The sequence below is a fragment of the Lissotriton helveticus genome, chromosome 5_1 (genome assembly GCF_964261635.1).
Source record: "Lissotriton helveticus chromosome 5_1, aLisHel1.1, whole genome shotgun sequence".
Taxonomy (NCBI): domain Eukaryota; kingdom Metazoa; phylum Chordata; class Amphibia; order Caudata; family Salamandridae; genus Lissotriton; species Lissotriton helveticus.
Genome location: NC_136065.1, coordinates 1,251,175,706 through 1,251,198,178, shown reverse-complemented (window position 1 = coordinate 1,251,198,178; position 22,473 = coordinate 1,251,175,706).

Sequence of the window (22,473 nt, the reverse complement as noted above, 5' to 3'; positions counted from 1 at the left end):
TGCTGTGAACGAGAAGCTTGCACTTTGGCAATGCTAGTACTAGATCATGGAGGTGTCCGTAGACCAGTTGCCTACTTCTAAGCTACTTTAGATCCAGTAGTTTCAGCGTTGCCCAGATGTCTCAAATCCGTTGCTGCAACAGGTGTCAGCATTGAAAGGTGCGAGAGTATTGTGATGGGTCACCCTTAGATTGTACATGTTCCACATTCTGTTGAGCTGCTAATGACCAGGACCAAGACACAGCACCTGACGAACAATAGGCTCACACGCTACGAGCAGGTTATACTTGCTGCAGAGATTGTGACCCTTAAGAGGTGTTCTGTTTTGAATCCTGCTACCTTGATGCCATTGCCAAACACCCTTGATGAAGATTGTGAGGACCATGATTGTCTTGATGTGACTATTGTGTAATGACACAGGTCATAAAAGGGGAGAACGGAGAGAGTGCCATGTCATTTTGAAAAATTGTATCTCCTGTAGTCAGCACCCGCATATTTAGAGGGTATACTAATGTGTGTTTTTAGAGATATAACAGTAGGTTGGGAATTAGTACAATGTGTAATCGATGTATTCATAACGTTGCAAACTAATGTAGAGCCTTAACAGGAGCGTAACGCTTTATATGAGATAGAAATGCTATTAAACGTGTGTATTGTAGGATTAATAACCGTGCCATATTAAGAGTTGCACGTGTAGGAGATAAGATGTGATGTTTTAATGTAGAAAAGAACTTACGTTTAGAGATGAAATGTAATGTTGTCTTTGTAATGGATTAGAGTGCATTGCTTATATTGTAGAATCATTTAGAAAATGCATTTTGATGCGTAAAGGCCTGGGACATGAAGAAAAGCCAGTAGAGGCCTAACTGTAATTTCTTTAGTTAGCATTGTGAAATAGCTGCCTGTTGGCAAGAGTGCTGTTCTCAGCGAATATTAAATTGTAACTTTGGAGGTGCACAAGGTTGCACAAGGTTGCTTCTCATGTATTTCAGTTGCAGGTGTAGAAAGATCCATTGTTTAGAAGTTAGGCCGGTAGGAGTGAGGACGAGTAGATGCCAGAGGTATGTTCATCTGTAACATTTGCTAAGAAGGTGCCTGGGATCCAAGGACACTTCAACTGACGCTGGATGGAAGGGTGCCATGCTGGAAAAATCCAAAGACCAACACCTGCTCAGATCGGCGTGCCTTGGGCGTATCTACAATTTTGGGAGTTTTGTATTAGGGACAAACCCCAAAGATAGAAAGCAGATCTTGTCAGGAGGTTGCTAGAGCAGGATGTAGGCAACTCAGACAGCGTCGATGGAACTTAGGGCAGAGTGGGGTGTAGGAAGGAGCATCTTAGAACGAGCTCAGTAGTTAGTCTACTCATTTAAAAAACGTGAATGTACTTCTATGGGAGTCTTCACGGCTGACACCTTCATTCTTGCCTGAAGGGGATTATTAAGTAGGGATGTCACCTTAGAGTTAGTGTAGGGACAGATTAATCTTTCTTTCCTTTTTGTAAATGCAGTCCAGATTTCAAATAGGAACAATAATTGGATGCCTGATGTTCCTAGAATTGACTTTGCTTTTCATTCTGAGTCGTCTGAGATTCCTTCGTAGGATTAGGTTTGTATTAGTGCCAGTCTATTTCTTAAACCTCTTGTTGAGGTGCGTGTATGTCCAATTATTTTTGGCTTTGTAATACATTCTTAACTTCAGTTCGTAGTCAGTGGTTCTTTAAATTTGATTTGATTGTCGATTTGGAAAGCTATTTGGTTATGAGTTTGGAAACCTCCCCTCTACAATTCTTAGCAGACAAAAAGGTCCAGTAGACCTGTACTGGGATTCTGGAGAATTGATAAGGTAAAAATCTAGGTAAGAATCCCAGCCCCGTCAGAACTGAACAGAGAAGAGTTAGACAAGATTGAGCACAATAGCTAGAAAACAATTCAGAAACCAAGGAGGCAGCGAAGCAGTAGGGGGGTGCTGTCACGAGGGACCTGGTCAATGGGTCTGTGCTACAGTCTCCATTAGAAAGGTTCTGGGAGGAGGAAGTGCTGAGCAGTGCCAGCGCGTGCTGATCTTGGTGGCATGTTTGTTAAGTGAGCGAGAGTTGAAGAGGGTGCATGCAAGCTGGTTGTGGGTAACTGGTGTTGTGAGTTGAATGGCTGGATGTTGCTGAGAGGGGTGGGTGCGTGTGTGTTGTGATAGTGAATTAGCAGGGGTGTAGGTCAAGGTCCTACCTACCCTGGACTGAACTCTAGCCGAGAACTTTTTTCCACTGTAAAAAAAATTATAAAAAGTAAAAACAAACATTAACATGCCAGTCAGTAGGGATTTCTGCAATACTCTGGGTCAATTCTTCATTGACAAAGTGACTTTTGTCTATGAATCCTTTAAATCAGCCGAACCACAATCCCTCACTCTAGAAAAAACTGACCAAGTTAAGGAATAAGGTCCGAGTGCAGAACTTGAACTATCTTTTAATTTCTGCCCCCCAGAACAAGAACAAGTCTACCAGGTAGTTATGGAAACTAAATCAGGGGCTGCTGTAGACCCTTGTCCACCAAAATGAAGCTTTGGCCCACAAAATCGACACCGTGGCCATTGATGTGAACTTGATTCGGGCCGACTTATCTAAAACCAATGAGAAGGTGAAGTCGTTGGATCTCAAGTCATCCAGCCTTACGGCCGACGTCTCGGAGATACAGACGGAGATTGGCAATCTCCGAAGGGTGAACGATCTCATGACCCGGCGCTTGGAGGACTTTGAAAACAGGGCACGTCGTTGCAACGTGCGTGTGGTTGGCGTTCCGGAAAATCCGGACCCGCATTCTGTTGATCTCCTGGTCGAGGACCTGATACAGAACCACCTCTCTCCGTCTGGGTTGAGTAAATTCTTCGCAGTGGAACGTGCCCATCGTGTTACGGGAGGCCAGGGCAAGCCGGGCGCCCCGCCGAGGCCTATTGTTACGAAACTCCTTCACTATAGGGACCGGGACGCTATACTGCAGGCATCGCGTGTGAAGGGCCCGGTGGCCTTTGAGAATGCCACGGTGAACTTCTACCCGGACTTTTCTCAATTGGTGCAGAAACAGCGTATGGGCTTCCGTGGAGTCAAGAAGCGTCTCCAAGACATGGGACTGCGCTACGCTATGCTTTTTCCGACCAGGCTGCGAGTTGAGTACAATGACCGGACCTTTTTCTTTGATCGACCTGAGTCGGTGAATGACTGGCTAGACTCTCTGCCGGACCGACCTCCTGGGACTGAGCCTGCCGACCACCCGGGTGGTGCCGAGGGTGGTATAGAGAGCTGAATTACTTGTCTATGCCCGGGTCTCCGAGCAGCGTAACTTCTTCTGGGATTTTATGCCTAAGTGCCTCTGTTTTCTGTGTGTTCTCCTCATTATTTGTCTTGATTGGGCTGGCGGGTGGGACAGGGCCTTTCCTCCTCCGGGGTCTTTTTGTAGAAGGGGGTTCTTGGGCGACAGGCACACTGCATGTTGGGGTGGCTTTTTAGCTTCTTGCAGGGGTGCAGGGTGGGGGGTGTTTTCTTGTTCGTTGGGGGGTGGGTTGATGGGAAGTTTGATGTTTGTGTTTTGTTTTTTCAAGGCGATTCTATTTTGCTACTGATGTTTTCTGTGTCATGCTCATTGGGGGGGGGTTTCGGCATTACTGTGTGGGATGGGGGGTAGCGGGTTGAGGTTTATTTCGTGGAATGTCAATGGTCTGGGGGATCGTATAAAGCGGGGTGTGGTGTTGCGATGTCTAAGACGTTTGTCTCCTGATATTGTTTTTCTACAGGAGACCCATCTGGTGGGCAATACATGTCGTGCAATGAATAGGTGGGGCTACCGCCTCGTCGCGCATTCGGGGTTTACCACGGGATCCAGGGGGGTGGGTATCCTTGTTCGGGCTTCCCTCCCCCTGGCGATTGATGATGTGATCCTTGATGATCGGGGGCGTTACGCCGTCCTCGTGGGACGCTATGAGGGTCGGACCCTTTCCCTGTTTGCCGTTTATGTGCCCCCCGGTCTGCAGACCTCTACCTTTTCCGATTTGGGTCGAGTGTTGTTGAGCCTTCCTGACAGTACTCTTTTCATAGCGGGTGATTTTAATTCTGTGTTCCCCGGTCTACGTGACCGTCACCCCCCTAGGGACACTCCTTCGGCCCAACAATGGCTGGGTGGGTTTCTGGATACTTTTGGTTTGGTGGATTGTTGGAGACTCATGCACCCTACTCAGCTTCAATACACTTTCCATTCCGGGGCCCATGGGAGTCTGTCTAGACTGGATTATTTCCTGATGCCGGCGGCGCAGTCGTCGGCTGTTCGGGAGATTAGACACCTCCCCCGGGGCATCTCTGACCACTCTCCGCTCTGGCTTTGTTTTGAGGTGGGGGTGGAGGCGGCGGGCCGGGTGGCTCCTATCAATCCATGGTACCTCACCTCCCCCGAGACCCGTGGTCTCCTGATCAAGTCATTGGACAATTATTTTCTAGACAACGAGGGGTCTGTCTCCTCTGCGGTGTCCCTATGGGAGGCATTTAAGACAGTGATCCGTGGGCAGGCCCTTTCCCTTATTGCTGAATCCAGGAAGGCGAGGAATCGGGAGGTGGTGGACCTTGAGAGGGAAATTGTCGAGATAGAGGCTGACCTGGAATCGAATGTTACTCCTGGTAAACTCCACGCCCTGGCTCTGAAACAATTTGCTTATAAGTCTCTGGTTACGGACGCGGCCAAAATGATGTTTCGGGAGCAACAAGGTGTATGATGTGGGGGACAAAGCGGGTAAATTGCTGGCGTGGTTAGACAAGAAGGAGAGGGCGAATCGTGTGGTGCCAGTGATTCAGACTTTGAATGGTGCGAAAGTGACTGACCTAGTTGAAATAGTGGAATGTTTTGCGGACTATTTTCGTGTGGTTTATTCCCCTGTGTCTGAGCGTGATGTTGATGACTCTCGCCTCCTGTTGCGCGATATAGCTCTGCCCTGTGTCTCCGATTTAGACCGAGTCTTTTTGGAGTCTCCCTTCTCTACGGACGAGATAGCGACTGCCATTCGCTCACTCCGTTCGGGCAAGGCTTTGGGCCCGAATGGATTGCCAATTGAGTTGTACAAGTTACGTCCTGATAAGGTGGCGCCCTATCTTCGTACCATGTTTTTGGAGTCCCGGGATCGGGGTATTCTCCCATATGATCAACGTCTGGCTACGATCGTTGTTATTCCCAAAGAAGGTAAACCCCGGGACCTTTGTTCGTCTTATAGGCCCATTTCGCTGTTGAATGTCGAACCTAAGGTTCTGGCTAAGCTCCTCGCTACCCGCCTCCTGACGGTTATCAGCAGCTTGATTCATCCGGATCAATCCGGATTTATCCCGCATCGCAACACGGCTCTTAACCTGCGTCGTCTCCACGGTGCCATTGCGAGGGCGGGGCTTCTGACGGAGCCGGCCATTTTGGCTTCGCTGGATGCCTCGATGGCCTTTGATACAATAGAATGGCCCTATCTTTGGGCGGCTCTTGAGAAATTTGGTTTCGGCCCTGGGTTTATTGGTTGGGTGAAATTGTTATACGCCGAACCCTTGGCACAGGTTGTGGTCAATGGTCGAGTTTCTGTCCCCTTTTGTCTTGGTAGGGGGACCCGACAGGTGTGCCCCTTGTCTCCGTTGCTTTTTGCACTTGCTTTGGAGCCGTTAGCTGCGTGGCTTCATTGGGAACCTTCCCTCAAAGGGATCCGTTGGTCACCAGATTTTGAGGACCGCGTCTCGCTTTACGCGGATGACATTCTTCTCTACCTTACCTCCCCGCGCAAATCTTTAAATGTCTTATTTGACGTTCTCACTTCGTTTGGCGCTAACTCTGGTCTGGTCATTAATTGGGCTAAGTCCTGTGTGTATGTTCTCTCGGGGGTTCTGCCCCCATTGCCGGATAGATTTCCTATTCAGGTTCTCCAGTCTGGCTTCAAATATCTGGGGATCTTTATTACGCTGGATTCTTCACTCCGGTTCGAGCGTAATCTCCTCCCCCCGCTTCTTAGATTGCGACTGGATGTGGCCCGCTGGCGTAAGTTACCCCTGTCTCCTCTGGGCAGGGCTGCCCTTTTTAAAATGATGTCTTTGCCGCGATTCCTATACGCCCTTCAGAATTCCTATGACGACGTTCCCGCAACCTATTTCCGAGAGATCGAGAGTCTCCAAAGGCAACTGATTTGGGACGGGCGTCCGCGTATTGCCCTTGCGAAACTTACCATCCCTTGGTATGACGGGGGCATGGCGCTCCCCGATATCAAAAGATATTATTGGGCTACCCAGCTGTCTGCCATTAATCATGCAATGTATTCCCCGGGTCGGGATCCGGCCTTTGAGATGGATAGACTCCAGCTGCCGGGAGGGGATTTTAATAGAGCCCTTTATTCCAGATCGGCTGGGCGCCATCTTACGGGCCCGTCCAGGATCGCAGTCAGTGTGTGGCGCGCCGCGAATGTGAGTTTGGGATGGGAGAATCGACTGACAATGGCGACTCCACTTTATGCCTCTGAACGTTTGGGATGTCTCTGGTCTACTAAGGGCTTTGACCGCTGGGATATGATTGGAATATGTAAAGTGGGTGATGTCTGTGTAAAAGGTGAAGTGAAGTCCTTCGAGGCCCTTCAGGCCGAATATGACTTGGGTGATAGAGAATTTTTTCGATATCTGCAGGTCCGACATGCTCTGGCCTCTGTCCTGGCTCCTGGCGTGACCCTGCCCGAGTCCTCCCCCCTCGAGGATCGCATACTGGATGGCCACCTTCCCGATAGCACTATCTCCCTGATTTACAAGAAACTGATTAATAATCGCGCTGACTTACTGGTCCGGCTTAGGGAGGTTTGGATCGGTGACGGGCTAGACCTGGATGACGAGGACTGGCAATCGGCGCTCTCTTCTCCGAAAGAGGTCGCCATCCCCGCCCGTCTCCGTTTGGTTCAGCTTAAGATCCTCCACCGGGTGTATGTAACTGGTCCGCGTCTGGTAGTGATGGGTTTCTCCCCGGATGGTTTATGCAAACGTGGTTGTGGGATGAGTGCTACATTTCTGCATATTATTTGGGAGTGCCCTGCGGTGGCGGCCTACTGGACTGATGTGCATGCGGTAATGACTGTTGTGACTGGAATTGCCCTGCGGCCTGAGGCCCGACGGTGCCTGCTGAATGTGTGGGAACCCACCGACTACTCTGTGGCCCAGACTAGATGGGCGACCTTGGGTTACATGGTCGCAAAGCGGGACATTGCGCAACTCTGGGGCGCCTCTAGACCTCCCGATGCTTCGGTGTGGGAGGATAACATGGACTGGTCCATGTTTCGCGAGAAGACCGTCTATGTAGCTAGGGGCAGGCCCAGGGCGTGGACGAAGATTTGGGGTCAGTGGAATGACTATCGTGGGAATATTTGTACCCCTCCCTTGGTTGACCCACCCGATGTTACCCTGTCCCCCTAGGCGGATGTTCCCGAAATCTCTCATGCTGTTCTGTGATTTTCTTATCCTCCCTGCTGTCCCCCCCCACACCTTGCCGAGTCCCGTTGATTGTGCTTTTGTGTTCCTGATTGTTAACTTCCCCTCCGCCTTCTGGGCTGACTTTGATTAGTATGCATTCGCCTTTTTGTAGTTCGTTGTTTTTGTATGTATAAAAAGGAAAATTGTTGTGTCCTGTCCGATAATTTGAGTAACAGTTGAAGTTTGACTTCTGCCTGACCACGGGAGAGCACTTATGCTTCTTACGTTGTGCTTTGCTGTTAGCGGCCAGCCCGTGTGGTTGTAGGCCCATCTTTGTAACTCTTATTTGATTGCTCAATAAAAGTTTTTAACCCTAAAAAAAAAAAAAAAAAAAAAAAGAACCTAGAAAGTATTGGATAATTCCAATTCTAAAAATTTTAGGTCTATGCCATTGTCGTCCTGCCCTTATCGTGTTGCAACTCATGGAGACAGAATGCCTGGCGACAAATATTTTCAAATTTCTGAAGTTCTGTATCACACAAAGGACTAATTTATAATAGGAATAGCGCTGTACATATTCCCTTAGGCTATACTGTCTTCTTGATTTGTACCCAAATGACCATATGAATGTTTTCAATATTATCTTTGAATACTAAGATATTTTTATGATGGTATGCTTGTCTTCTAATTTTATATACCTATTTATTAATATATGTTATTTTAAATATAAACTTTTATGGTTTTTCTAATATGGAAACCGAATAAAGAAATTTTGACTTATTCCCTGTCATCTGTCTGGAAGTCCATGGCAGTCAATGTTTACATGTGTGTCTATATAGTCATTGATTCCTATACCATTAAGCCATGTACTACCTTCAATTTACCCACCTCCTTTTGTGAACAATAAGACACTGAAAGAAACCTCATTCAGATACATACCCAGTCAGATTTTCTAATGTAGCTCAGATGCAAAGAAATCATCAAGAGCTCTGACACCAAAACCTTAATTCATTGAAATTGTAAAGTTTGTTGATTTTCTAGAGAGAAAAATAGTTCGTTTCACATGAGGAGAGCAGACTCATTCCCAATACAGTACACACAGTGATTTGTCTCAATACCATGAGCCTCCACTGTTACCTCCTAGTAGGCAATATGGTATGCTCAGTTATGCTCATATGGTTCAATTTCCAGTGGACCACATTAACTCTTTAAAGAAAATGGTTCAGGACTTTTGGACATTCTGTTGTACCTGTACAACCCCAGCCTTCTTTGCTTTACCTACCTGTAGCACTGCTAGTCAATCCTCGTTCACATACACAAGAGTTCTTAATTATTTTGTGTGGGAAAGTGGGGAATTATGAGGGAGGCTGGTCAGGCCTCACTATGCAATACCTTCATGTAACCGTCAATAGGGCCTTTGGATTCACACTAATAAATCCATAGCTCAGTCCAGGTATTGTGGCACACAGCAGTTAAGCTTTACTACAGGAACATGTGTTTCATTTCAGAGTACCAAAATGGACACTAAGTAATTGATTCAACTCGAAAGATATCCAATACCAATTTATAAAAAGACAGCACATATTATTTTATCTGCTTTGTCCTTTGTTGTAAAACAATCAGATCCGAGTTTTTGGTGCCATGGGAGCCACTTAAATCCTAGATCTAGGGGCATTTGGGGTGTGGAGGATAGTGGACAATGGGCACCTAGCCCCAGCCACTAATCTGCCCCTGAGGTGGCCACATGTGGTGGAGTGTGGCTCCTTTCCTGCCTGGAAGCCTCTATTCTGCCACTTTTAAAAATGACAGAACCCATCTTTGGCTGTACAGACCAGGTAGCCAACTTTAGGGGTGTGGCTAGCCTTCTGGGAGTGTACACCTCCTGGATATCTAATTTTCCCACCTGCCCACGTTGCAAACATGGCTGGGGTAGGGGTGTGGCTTGACTGTCCTCTGGGAAGTATTCTACTAGCATATCAGAGGCAGTGTGGTCTTCGAAGCTCACCGCCTTGATGTACCACTTCACTAGCCATGCTGTGAGGGAGTTCGATAATACCTCCCGCCCTGGCAGGCTTCGGTTTCTGTCTCCTGGGAGTGTTCACACCTCCTGGTAAGGGGTCAGATTCCTGCAGCAGCTACAGGTTGTCAGCCAGGGAACAGGAGAGGCTGGGGCAACCAAGTGGGAAATCTCTAAAGTAGCCGCCTGGGTGCATACCACATTAAATCTGACTTGGGGGACAAGTCGGGTTTAATGAGACAAGTTGTTTCACACCAAACATGACACTTTTCAGTAGGACCATAATGGAGCTGGCAACTGCTTATAGTAGCCCACAGTGGAAGAAGGCTACTATAGGGACGTATAAGCTTGCACTTGTATGTCCACACCTTTAATGTAATGCACCCTGCCTCCTGGGCTGAGAAGGCCTACCTTAGGGGTGACCGACAAATATTAAAAATAGTGCTTTGACCTTGCCACTCATAGTAAGGACAAAGTTGAGTTTGAGCCAGATGCCCAGGCCCAGCTCTCCACCTACCTATGTTGGCCCTTAGCCTGCTCAAGGTTCCACATTATTCCAGGCCCTGTCTTCTCTGCTTCATTCTTTTCTTTTCTACCTGCTTCTGCCTCACTCTCTTCTCAAGCCTGTTCCTGCCTTCTTTCTTGCCTTTTTTTGCTGCTGTTGCTCTCTTTCCCACCTTTTCTGCTGGTGCTCCTGCCCTTTCCCTGCCTGTTTTTCTTACTCTCCACTTTAGTCTTTTACCTATTACTTTGTTCTCATCATATATCTTCATTCTTTTTTGGTCTTTTCTTGCTTTTTACTGCCCTCTTTCGGCCCTTTTCACTTTTGCTACTGCCCCTTTTTGCCCTTTTCCTGCTCCTTTCTCCTGCCTCCCCCTCTGCTTCCTGCTTTTTGCCAGCCAAGCCCACTGCCTCCTAGTGGCCCCCCAGGACCTACTTCATGAAGGCTGTAGTGCAGGGAGCTTGTCTCTGCCCAGCCACACCTAGACCGTGCCTAGGACCAGGAGCTGCCACCTACAGCAACACTTCTCCCGCCTTCCACACCCTCCGTCCCACCAACCCTGGATGTCACAACAAAAACTTCCACCATTCTGCACCACACTCCATATTTGATTTGATTTTTGATTTGATTTGTAGTTTTGTAAAGCGCGCATATGCCCTTGGACGTCTTAGGGCTAGAACAGAGACATGATGTCAGGTGCCTCTAGTGATAACACAGTTTATTGATGTTTAAACAGCCATGTTTTGACTAATCTCCTAAATGACAGCAGAAAAGTACTGTTCTTGATAGCGAGCGGAAGCCGATTCCAATCCTTAGCTGCAAGCAGTAGGAAGCTTCCACCCGCCCCCATCTGGCTTGTTTGAACCTGGGGACCTGTATCAGTATTTTCTGACGGGACCGTAGCTCTCTTATAGGAACATATGGCTTAAGGTGGGTTCTAAGGAACAAGGATGCCGAGCCCTGAAGCGCCTTATCAGTTAGACATAGTGATTTAAACCTAATTCGCTTTACCAGCGGTAGCCAGTGTAAGGTGTCCAGATGATGTGATATATGTTCTGATCTTGTAGTTGTAGTTTGTTCAGGTGTTGGGCCTTCATCCCGGCATATAGCGCGTTCCCGTAGTCGAGTCTTGCCAGAGCTAAGGTGGTCACCACGGTTTTGCGTGAATCCATAGGGATGTAGGGCAGTAGTTTCCTAATCATTTTTAGGATAAACCACATGGTGGATACTAATTTGTTGGTTTGGGCATCAAAAGTGAGTCTGTTATCCAACAGAATGCCTACATTTTTCACTTTATCCACCGGTGATGGGCAGTTACCGAGAACAATCAGCCACCAGTCTGGGGACCAGATTTCTTTATTTGTTCCCAGTAGCATAACCTCGCTTTTATCCCCATTCAATTTTAGACAGTTTTGCTCCATCCACAGGCTAACCTGCTTCATGCAATTCTTGAACTTATCAGCAGTGTCTAAGGTGTCATCTTTGATTGAGACCACAATTTGTGTGTCATCTGCATATGACATGGGAAGGAAACCACATGCCCTAATGATTCCAGCCAGCGGTGCTACATACAAGTTGAAAAGTGCTGGGCTCAACGATGAACCCTGCGGAACCCCACATGGGGAATTAAAGGGTTTAGATTTAATCTCTCCTACTTCCACAGTGAATGTTCTATTGTCTAAGAATGAGGCCAACCGTTTTCTTGCATCTCGATGGACCCCAGCTGTTGTTAGTCGGTCCAGGAGTGTACCATGGTTCACCGTATCGAAGGCCGCCGAGAGATCCAATAGGTTCAGGGCGGTCTTCCCTCCATCATCCAGTACACTCCTATGTTCCTCCACCGCCATCAACAAGGCTGTCTCAGTACCGTGCCCCTCACGGAACCCATATTGCGATGGGTCGAGGATGTCCTTTTCAGCAATAAATTGAGCAAGCTGTCTATTTAGTATTTTCTCCAGTACCTTAGCACCAAAGGGAATCCTAGCTATTGGCCTATAATTCCCAGGTTCCGCTGGATCCAGGTTAGGCTTCATTAAAAGGGGTAAGACTGACGTTGATTTCCAAATTGCTGATTAAATACCTGAGTTCACTATGTGTCCCATGAGCCTAGCCAGTTGCTCACTAAGAAGCTCCGGGAAGAGATGGAATATCTGTTGGCCTATTGTTTCCCGCATGCCAGAAATGGCGCCCATGATGTCCTGCAAGGACGGCTCCGTCGACGAGTCCACAGTGTGGTCGACTACACTCGGGCCAGGCAAGGCGGCTCCAGGGGACCCCTTCGTATGGGTGTATCGGTCCATAACGTTAGACTGGACCGGGCCCCCACGCAGGGGCGTTTTGGTCTTCCGTGTCTCTCGGTCCCCTCTGCCCGCCATGTTGGAGACCGCGTCCCTAGGGACACACTCGACCCGATGGAAATGGCTGCAGGAGAGTAGGGCGTTGGGGCCAAAAGGCAGCGGTGAGGGTACCACCAGGTGTGAACCAGCCCGGAAGAACGATAAGCTAGCCAAAGGCACAACAGCAGTGCCCGCCAAGCTCCTCCTCACTTTCTAGGTTCTTTATAAAATTTACAAAAAAGGACCACATGGATTAACAATTTAGTTGATACTTCATCGCAGGGGCAAGGTGTTAACAACTTCGAGCAATCATTGATTCTGGGAAAGGTTACCAGGCGATGGCAAATATTCATCCTTAAACTAGTCAACAGAAACCTTTCGTAGCCACTCAGGTTACAAATTAAATAGGGCTGTATGGCCATGGTAGATTGAATCAGCAATGAGTGTTGAACTGAGCTTTTTTTAACCTCAGTAACTAAACGCAATTCTTTCAAGCGAGTCAAGCATAGCTTTTTCAGCCCTTTTCTCGATATCTCTGCAATAAGTGGTGGGTTGTGGTAATATCTTTCTAAACCCAAATCATACAAAAACCTTTTGACATATAAAAGCCAGCCAATCTTATATGAGTTTTCAAGGGAAAGACAGTCATTTAGTAAGCCTTGGTTAAAAACTGTCTTTGAAGAAGACCAAAGGCGGTGCCCCAATAGGATCGGTTGCATTTTTACAATATCGATGATATAAGGCAAACCTAGTTCTAGGTGGCAACTAAAGATCAAGGCGCCTCGCGGAACAGCAAGGAGAAACCTCAAGAAACTGCTCTCCACTTTTTGAAGGGCTTCCACCTGACCAAAAACCCACACCCCTGCTCCATAAATGGCTGTGCTAATGTATTTTGCTGGATAGATTTGGATCATCTCCACCAGTGGTCCTTTACCGAGCCTCTGTGCGAAACTAACTAGTGCAGAGGTGGTCCTTATGAATAGAAAATTTCTAGCCTCAATTGCTTTCCTTCAGGTGCACTTATCGTCTATTAAACTTCCTAAATAGGGATACGTGTTAGTATTCTCCACCTTAATATTGTTAATGTAGATATCTCTCCTTTTCTTTTACCTAGGCCCTGAATTCATTATGTACGTTTTTTTAATGTTAATTCTTAGATCTAAATTGGTCATATAACTATTGTACCTGTTGAGTGAATGTTGGAGTTCCAGGGGAGTATGTGCAATGATTACGGCGGCGTCCACATAGAGCAGAGCGGGTATCGGGCGTTGATGGAGTAGGGGTAGGTCCTGGCACCCTTCCAGCATGGCTTGTTCTAGGCCATTCGTATAAAGTGTAAAAAGGAAGGGTACCAGTACACAGCCCTGCCTTCCACCCCTCTCAACCCTAAACGACGCCGTCAGTTCCCCTCCCACTCCAAACCTCACCCTAGCCGTGGCATTTGAATATAATTCACGCAGAAAATTAACCAAGGAAAGCTCAACTCCCATCTCTATTAAAATGCCCCACAATTTCAAATGGCTTACGCAGTCAAAGCCTGATGGTAAATCTACGTAAGCCATATACAGGTTCCCTCGCTTTACATTCACGTATTTGCTTATTAAGAGGGTCAAATTGAGGGCTTGCCCCGTGGTAGCCATACCCTCCCTGAACCCGAATTGGAGTTCTGACAGGATTTTGTTATCGTCGGCCCATTGTTGTAGGCGATCAAGAATAATACGCCCCACTACTTTGCCCAAAGAGTCTAATAATGATATGGGGCGATAACAGGATGGGTTTTAACGATCTCCTTTTTTAAATACCGGGACCAGGATTGAGTCTGACCATGATTACACAGCCCCACTGTGCATGTGGCGTCCAGTACCCTAAACAATATTGGCGTCCACAGATCCATATTATATTTCAAAAGGTCTACCGGAACCCCGTAAGGGCCTGGCGCCTTTCCCCCTTTACTTGCCTTTAGGGCAAGTTTGACTTCTAGCTGAGTAAAGTCAAGTAGGATAGGGAAGATTGAGGGTATTTGAAGGGGGCTCATCATTTCCATATCATTAGGATCAGTTGCTTCCTTGGCAGTTAATCCGATTATCTGTGAAAAATTATCGTATTAGCGTATTAGCTCCCCTGTTGTTCTCCCTGTTCCTAGCTGACCTACCATTAATGTTGGGAAATACAACTGGGGCATGCCCGAAACAAAATGGCAAGCAGATAGCATGTTTACTCTATGCTGATGATCTGGTGATTATGGACCAGACCGAGGTAGGCTTGCAAAGGAAACTAAATGTATTTAATGACTACTGCTTAAGGAAAAAACTTGTGATAAATATGGACAAGACTAAAACATTGAGCTTTGGCCGGAGGAAAACTGAGTTCTCATGGTGGATCGGGTCACAAAAAGTGGAATCAGTAACAGAGTATAGATATCTGGGGTTATGGTTCGAGCAGAATCTGAAATGGAATACCCACTTAGAGGTAGCTAAATTAAGAACCTCTGCCTCGATTAGCGGTCTGATATTGTTTAACAAAACCTATGGTGCTATGACCGACAATCCAGTGCTAAAAGCTTATGCTGCTATTGTACCCCCGCAATTTTTGTATGGTGCTGAATTGCTGTTCCTAAGTGGTAAGGAAAACTGGGATATGGAAGAAGGTAAAAACCTAAAAAAGTTATTTATGCTCCCCCGGTCAGCAATGGTTCAGGCAGTAAGATTGGAACTAGGCCTGACTTCATGGGGTACGCAAGTTGGTATGGCTCTCTTGCGATTTTGGCAACGACTAGAAATAGGCGCAATTACCAAAATTTCACAATGGTGCAAAAATGAAATTCAGGATAGTGAACTAAAGTGGGCAAGAGAGATCAGGGGGAAATTAACAAAGTTATGTAAGAAGATGAGCGTTAATGTAGGCCCTATTGGCTCTGTGGCTAATATTGATAAAAAGTTACTCAGGTCAGCGGGGAAAGAACTATCGCATGCACAGGACAAAAACTATCTCGCTAGTAAAACTTCGATCTGCTTTATGATTGACGCATGGAATAATGATAAATGTTTCCCCTACACTGATAAGTTACCGGACCGCAAATTACGGAATGAGGTTCGGAGGGTAAGAATTGGGGTAAACCCTTGTTACATGAACAATTCTGTAAAGCGGGCTATGATCAATGAGGAGGGAATCTGCTTTTGCTCTTTGGGGCCCAAATGTGATATGCTACACATCTTATTTGATTGCTTGAAATTTTTGGACTTGCGTATTACATTTTTAAAACCAATTTTTATGAAATATGATATTAAAACTAGGACCCAGGCTGTGACACTGATGACAGAAATGGCCCACTTAGATATTGCTGTGGCTATGGGGAAATATATGCAAAAAGTGAAGGCAGCTTTATACCTTTTTAATCAGTTTTAATAAATAGTAATTTTTAGATCAGATAATTGTAGGTTTTTAGACTAAATATGTTTAGGAGGTTTTATGTGTGTTAATGAAATGCTTTGTTTTATTTGTTGGATGAACCTTTTATCGACATGTATTGTTTGTGGACCAACGGTCCGAATAAACGTAAAATAAACTTGAACTATTAAAATGCCCCACAATTTCAAATGGCTTACGCAGTCAAAGCCTGATGGTAAATCTACGTAAGCCATATACAGGTTCCCTTGCTTTACGTTCACGTATTTGCTTATTAAGAGGGTCAAATTGAGGGCTTGCCCCGTGGTACCCATACCCTCCCTGAACCCGAATTGGAGTTCTGACAGGATTGTGTTATCGTCGGCCCATTGTTGTAGGCGATCAAGAATAATACGCCCCACTACTTTGCCCAAAGAGTCTAATAATGATATGGGGCGATAACAGGATGGGTTTTAACGATCTCCTTTTTTGAATACCGGGACCAGGATTGAGTCTGACCATGATTACACAGCCCCACTGTGCATGTGGCGTCCAGTACCCTAAACAATATTGGCGTCCACAGATCCATATTATATTTCAAAAGGTCTACCGGAACCCCGTAAGGGCCTGGCGCCTTTCCCCCTTTACTTGCCTTTAGGGCAAGTTTGACTTCTAGCTGAGTAAAGTCAAGTAGGATAGGAAAGATTGAGGGTATTTGAAGGGGGCTCATCATTTCCATATCATTAGGATCAGTTGCTTCCTTGGCAGTTAATCCGATTATCTGTGAAAAATGATCCACCCATAGTGCTTCATCTATGGCCATTTCAATTTTGTCACTATCCCTGGATTCAGACAAGAATGGGGATTTAATTGTCTTCCAAAAAGTGGTACTATCCTTCATCATACAGCTCTTATGAAGGTCAGCCCATAATTCCTGCTTCAATTCAGCTTTTCTTACTTTAGTTGCACGATTATATACCTTTCTTAGGAGAATAATTTCTTGTTTGTCCCTTTGTGGAGCGCAGATTTTAAGTTGGAATATGCTTTAGTACAAGCCTCATTAAACCAACCCTTCGTTTTCCTCTTGTTCCCTTTCGGATAGATACACAGGGCTTCCTTTACTGCATTTGTTATGACCGCAAAACTATCTAGGATCTCTTGATGAGTCGAGGAAGTGTCTAAACATTTTTCTATAGCCGTAATAGAATTCTTCACTACCTCTGTTGTGATCTTAAGTGGATCCACTCTGTCCCACTTGAGCGAGTACCCATTTAGCCTATCCAGAATCAAATTTTTCTGGCCATATGTTCTCACTCTGTTAATATTATCACAACTGGTGGGGAGAGACAGGGTGACCTATTAGGAAAATGATCGCTGGTAGCGTTGTCATGAGTTTTAAAATTCAAGATGCGGGACGCTGCATTACTTGACACGAATATAAAATCTATGGAAGTAGAAGCTCCTCTGCCATTAAAGGTTTGAGTAAGTGGGACTGGGGGGGACCACTAATTCATTTGCCAGTCCAAGTTCTAAAATGAATAATGTCTCGTTTAGACAATCCCCACTCATTTTGTGTGGGAAATGGGTCAGATTATTCACATTCTCGTCTTGCAAACTACAAGTTAGGTTATCGTTTTGCCTACATGGTGGTAAGTTAAAATCACCCTCCCCCCAAATAACGGAAACTCTTCTTTTTTTATATTTGTTATTAATCTCCATTAAGATGTGGCGAATCTCTTTTAGGGTGGCAATCAGCTGGGCCTTTTGGAAATTATTATAGAAATTAACTAGGACAAGGATGTCAAATTTATTTATTTCAAAAGTGATTATTTGAAAGTTCGACTCCAGTTTCAAGTGAACTATTTCCCCAATTTCTAAAAGATTAGAGATATACACAATCAGGCCTCCTTTAGCTCGCCCTGATGGGGAGGGAATCGCGGATGAAAAATACGTTTTAAATCCATTAAGGAGGATAGCTGATACAGCCCACGTCTCTTGGAGACAAAGAATATTGAATTTCCGCGTAAAACTAAACCACTCATCGTTAGCAACTTTGGAACGCAGACCTGCTATGTTCCAAAAAACGATGCTAAGTCCAGGTGCACTTGAAAATCTTGCCTGGTCAGTACTGAGTGCTACAACTCCTCCTGGGGGAACTGGAGTTGGGATGTTATCTATGCTACCCTGATTACATACAAAATTACGATCAGAGCCCAAGCTCTCTATCGCAGTACTATTTATAAACATGCCGGTTAGACGTTTTTGTTCTTCGTCCCTAGTAGCTGTATTCAATTTGGATATATTGTGTTCTAATGGCTCCCTCTGTTCCTCCACTTGAGGAAGTCTATTATTATGCCCAGATTGAATATTATTTATGCTTTCCCCCAACCAGGATGTTTTCCTAACTATACAGGTTGGTTGTCATTCCACGGCATCTAGGGTGGATAGTGCCTCAAACATGTTTACCGTTACAATTGAGCCATTCTCCATACCTCACGGCCTTACAATTGGTTTGTAGAAGAACCCGAATGGGAGAGCACTTATACAGGTACTTTGGGTAGAGGTTTCCTCCCTGGTGTTTAATAACGATCGAAAGTGTATAACTATGCAATTGCTGTCTATATTCTTTGGGGAATCACCAACCCACCCTACTCTTCGGACCATCAAAATTTCATTGATGTTCTGAGGTCTGAGATTTTTATGTTTTATCAGCCAGTCAGTGGATTTATTTTGGAGCGTCGTCCAGGATTCACTCTGTCCATTTTTTTAATACTGGCACCCCAGTTAAGATTATTACATATGGACAAGAAGCAGGGTATCAGATCTAGGGTTCAAAGGCCTATCATGTGTATATTTCGTTCTGTCTGGCTCTGATCCACTCATTTCGTCCCCCCTGGTGTGCTCCGTTACTTTTGGGTCCTTAGCGTCTCGGGTTATTGAATTGGGCACCTGAGATTCCCTTAACCTCCCACTCTCTCTTACAGAACCTAACGACCGGGGCTCCTCTATGTGGCTTGGGCTACTACCCCTTTCTTCAATGCAAGGTTTGATTTTATCTATTTTGTCTCTCATGTTACCTACAACCTCACTCAACTGCTCAATCTTCTGTTCCAAATGACCAAATCTTTCATTAATTAAACTACTTATCTAACTCATCATTGATCCTACAGTTGTATCTAGGATCCCTCTAAATATATTTTCAAAAACTTCATATTTTTTCTTTTTCTTTTTCAACGGTAAAAGGGAAATCTGCTACTGTCTGCATGCTACGTGTTTTTTGTGTTACCACTGTTTGTTCCTCTATTTGTTGGGTTACTTGAAGATTGGACTTTGGGCCTCCTATATTCCTGTGGTCTGTCCCCACCCCCTTAGCACACTTCTGTCTTGTTCTCTGTACTTTCCCTTTGGCTTTTTCTGTTTGCTTTTGGGTTCGGGGTCTAACCCCTAAGTTTGGGCTGTTGTTGTCATCCCATTCTTGACTCAGGGGTGTCGGGATTGGGTTGACCAAGGGTGGAGTATCGTGGCTACTTTGGACAGTTATTCTAGGTGTCAGGGGTATATTTGCCTCTCTGGACAGTGGAAACTGAGTAGATTTAAGTGATGAACGCCTTTCTGTTAACTGGATCTCGTGGGTAAGCAGCGATTCTGCTCTGATTTGAAAAGCATCTAAAGTGCCTGCTGCCCCCTTGCGTTTATCCATAGTCCTAATCTGTTGACTTCTATGTTTTGCAGAAACTTACAGGACCAACCTGTGTTGCACTGATTTAGGATGGGAGCTAGTAAGCCAGGAACCTAGTGAAATGGTGTAATGATTATAATAAAGACAACCACACTAGTTTCTCGTTAATTTTTTATTCCCTAGCCCCTATGCTCAGGGAAGTCCTATTACGCTGATTGGAGATTAATTTCCGTCTGCCCAAGATTGACTTACACCTTCGAATTCATTGAATCCTCCTCCCAATGTCTGTTACAACGTGTATGAGTCAATGTGGCCCGTCACCCTGGGATCTAGTGCCTTAACATATAACAACACAGTCTCAGAGTTTCAAAGTCTTAATACGGGCTAATCTGTTGTTGGTAGTACACCGTAGTGATTGATGAAAGTTATTCGATGTGGGCCTTACCCGCTCTTCGATGACGCCTGGAAAGGCAGCAGCCAAGGGGGGTGGCCCTGCCCTGCCTCTTCCTGTCCCTGACGGGCATGGACAGGCCCGCCCTTGGCCCGGGCACGCCTGCGCGCGTCCCGCACTGCGGGAGGGCGGGACCGATTAAAAGGGCCTCTGGCACCCTCCGGCAGCATCACGAGCCCTGCGCCTCGCAGGGCCTCCTGGGCGATGTAGGCAATGCCGTTTCCCTCACGGCTGTTTCGTGACGTTGGAGGAGCACTTGCTGGCTCGAGGGAAAGAAAGAAAGCCGGCTGAGGTGAGAGCAAAGTAAACGCTGGCCGTTCCCCTCACTGCAGATTCTGGCTCTGTTATGGCGTGTCCCCAATAAGTCAAGCATGTGAATCTATGAAAAGTCTAATGCGGGACAGCGCTATCATTATGTTAGAAGCCAAGGTATGACAGTATGGAACATCTTTGTGTCAGAAGAGTTGTTAGACTGATGAAAAACCTGTGCATTCCTCCTCATAAACTGTGCATACTCGTATCATAAAATTAACCACCTGCAGCCATTTCCCTATACTCCCAGTCAACACCATGCTTCGTTAGTCAGGACCCTGATTTCTATCCTATGCTTGCTGGTTTCGAAAAATGAACTAAAGAAATATTTAGAGAAAAAGAGACAACTAAGAAAAACATTGGAAAACAGCATTTTAGCACTGAAAACTTTCTCAGGTGCTGATAAAGGTGCATGCCTATGGATAGCCAATTCTGAATGTCAGTGCTGCATGGCAGGGGAGTCTTAAAGGTTCATGAATCAGAGCTTAGATACAAAAACGTAAATGGTAAAATATTTAAAATGTATCTTAGCCACTGGTAATTACCGCATTCCATATATTGTTTCTTTGTTCACCATGCCACCTCAGACAGGAACTAACCATATGCAATTCAGCCTTGATCTTTCTTCACTAGGGGCAGTGGAGCCCGAATTGCCAGGCCAGGCACCCTCGAAAAGCAACCCCAGAGCAGTTTCAGCCTCAGTTGGCTTTGTCAGTAGTGTGCAGCTTGGTTCTAATGGCACAGGGAGCACGGAACCCATGTCTGGCATATCTGTCGCACTTAGGGTGTCAAACTGAGAATTAAAAAAGTGATGATGAAGTGCTTGAATTAATCGCAGCCACTGGTAATTAAGTCCACTGCAGCATTGCAGTCCATTGTTTTTTTACCTGCCATATCACCTCAAACAGGAACCAATCATATGCAAATACGCCTTAATCTTAATAGATGCAATGCAGCCAGAACTGCCAGGCCAGAGCCCCTCTGAACTGGGCCATAAGCAACACCAGATCAGTTTCAACCATTTTTGGCCTTGTGAGTATGCTGCAGCTTGGTTTCAGAAGCACAGTGAGCACATGACCTATTAATGGCCATGTTCATCACCCTTAGGGTGTTGCACTGAGGGGTGTGAAAAAGCAGTGGGTTGAATTTTTCAATTAATTTCAACCCCCAGTAGCTACTTTGGCTGCATCCCAGTCCATCGTTTTTTGCCCACAGTAGTATCTCAGTCAGGAACCATCCATATGCAAATCAGTTTGACCTGCTAGGCTAGGTTCCATCTGAATTGGAACATAAAACATGGATTGGGATGCAGACTGAGTTACTAGAGGAAGAGATCAATTCAAGAATTCTACCGATCATTTTTTAGTATTCCTTTTTCATAAAAAAAACAGTAAAATCTTGATACTGTGAACATATTTGTACAGATGTTGTTGCCAGTTTATCTTCATAAGTGACTGTGACGTGTTTGATACTCACAGTTTTTTTACCAAGGCAATGGTCTTTGCATAAACCTGAAACAAAGCTGGAGATTCTACAATACCAAAAATCAAAGGTTCAATGTATCCCTTGAGCAAGATCCTGTTGTGGATTGTGGACCGGATTCACAAAGGTAACTTACATTTTTGACTAAGTTTACACTGTTGAAGAAGTTTATTACTTCTTAGTATTCAGGAACTACACTTGTGTAGAAACTTACACTTGTGTAGTCGATTACACTTTTGTAGTAAGTCCTCCACTACACATGGTCAACCACTAGTACTGCAAACACCCTTCAATAGAAAATAATAGAGGTAGGGAATTGAAAGAAAATCACATTAAACACAATGATAAATGAAATTAAATCATTTCAAATGGGTAAACATATAAATAAATATAAATTAATGTAAAAAAATATATACAAATAGTACATATTTATTATTTAATCATAAACATATGTAATAACCAATTTCTAATTAAAATATTATGTAACAGTATATTCTATTACAAATAATTACATTCATTTTTATTTACTCTTTTTATCACTTTCAACAATTATTAATTTAAAAACAAAATGTTTTTTATTCCTCAGGTTGGAATTAATTTTTTAATTTAAACTTCAGAAAAATTGTTTCATTTAAAAACAAAACTCTAGAATTTAATGCTCAAATTAAAAATGAATGATATAGTGCTGTATCTTTTTTCTAGTTTGTCCTTCATGTAAATTAAATACATACAATGAATTACCATTAAGATATAAAAAAAAATATTTTACTATTTATTTACGAGTTAAATTATTTTTTTCACATTTTCCCTGTCCTTTACCATATAGAGATCCCCAACCCAACAGTGGAGTCTTCCTTTGGT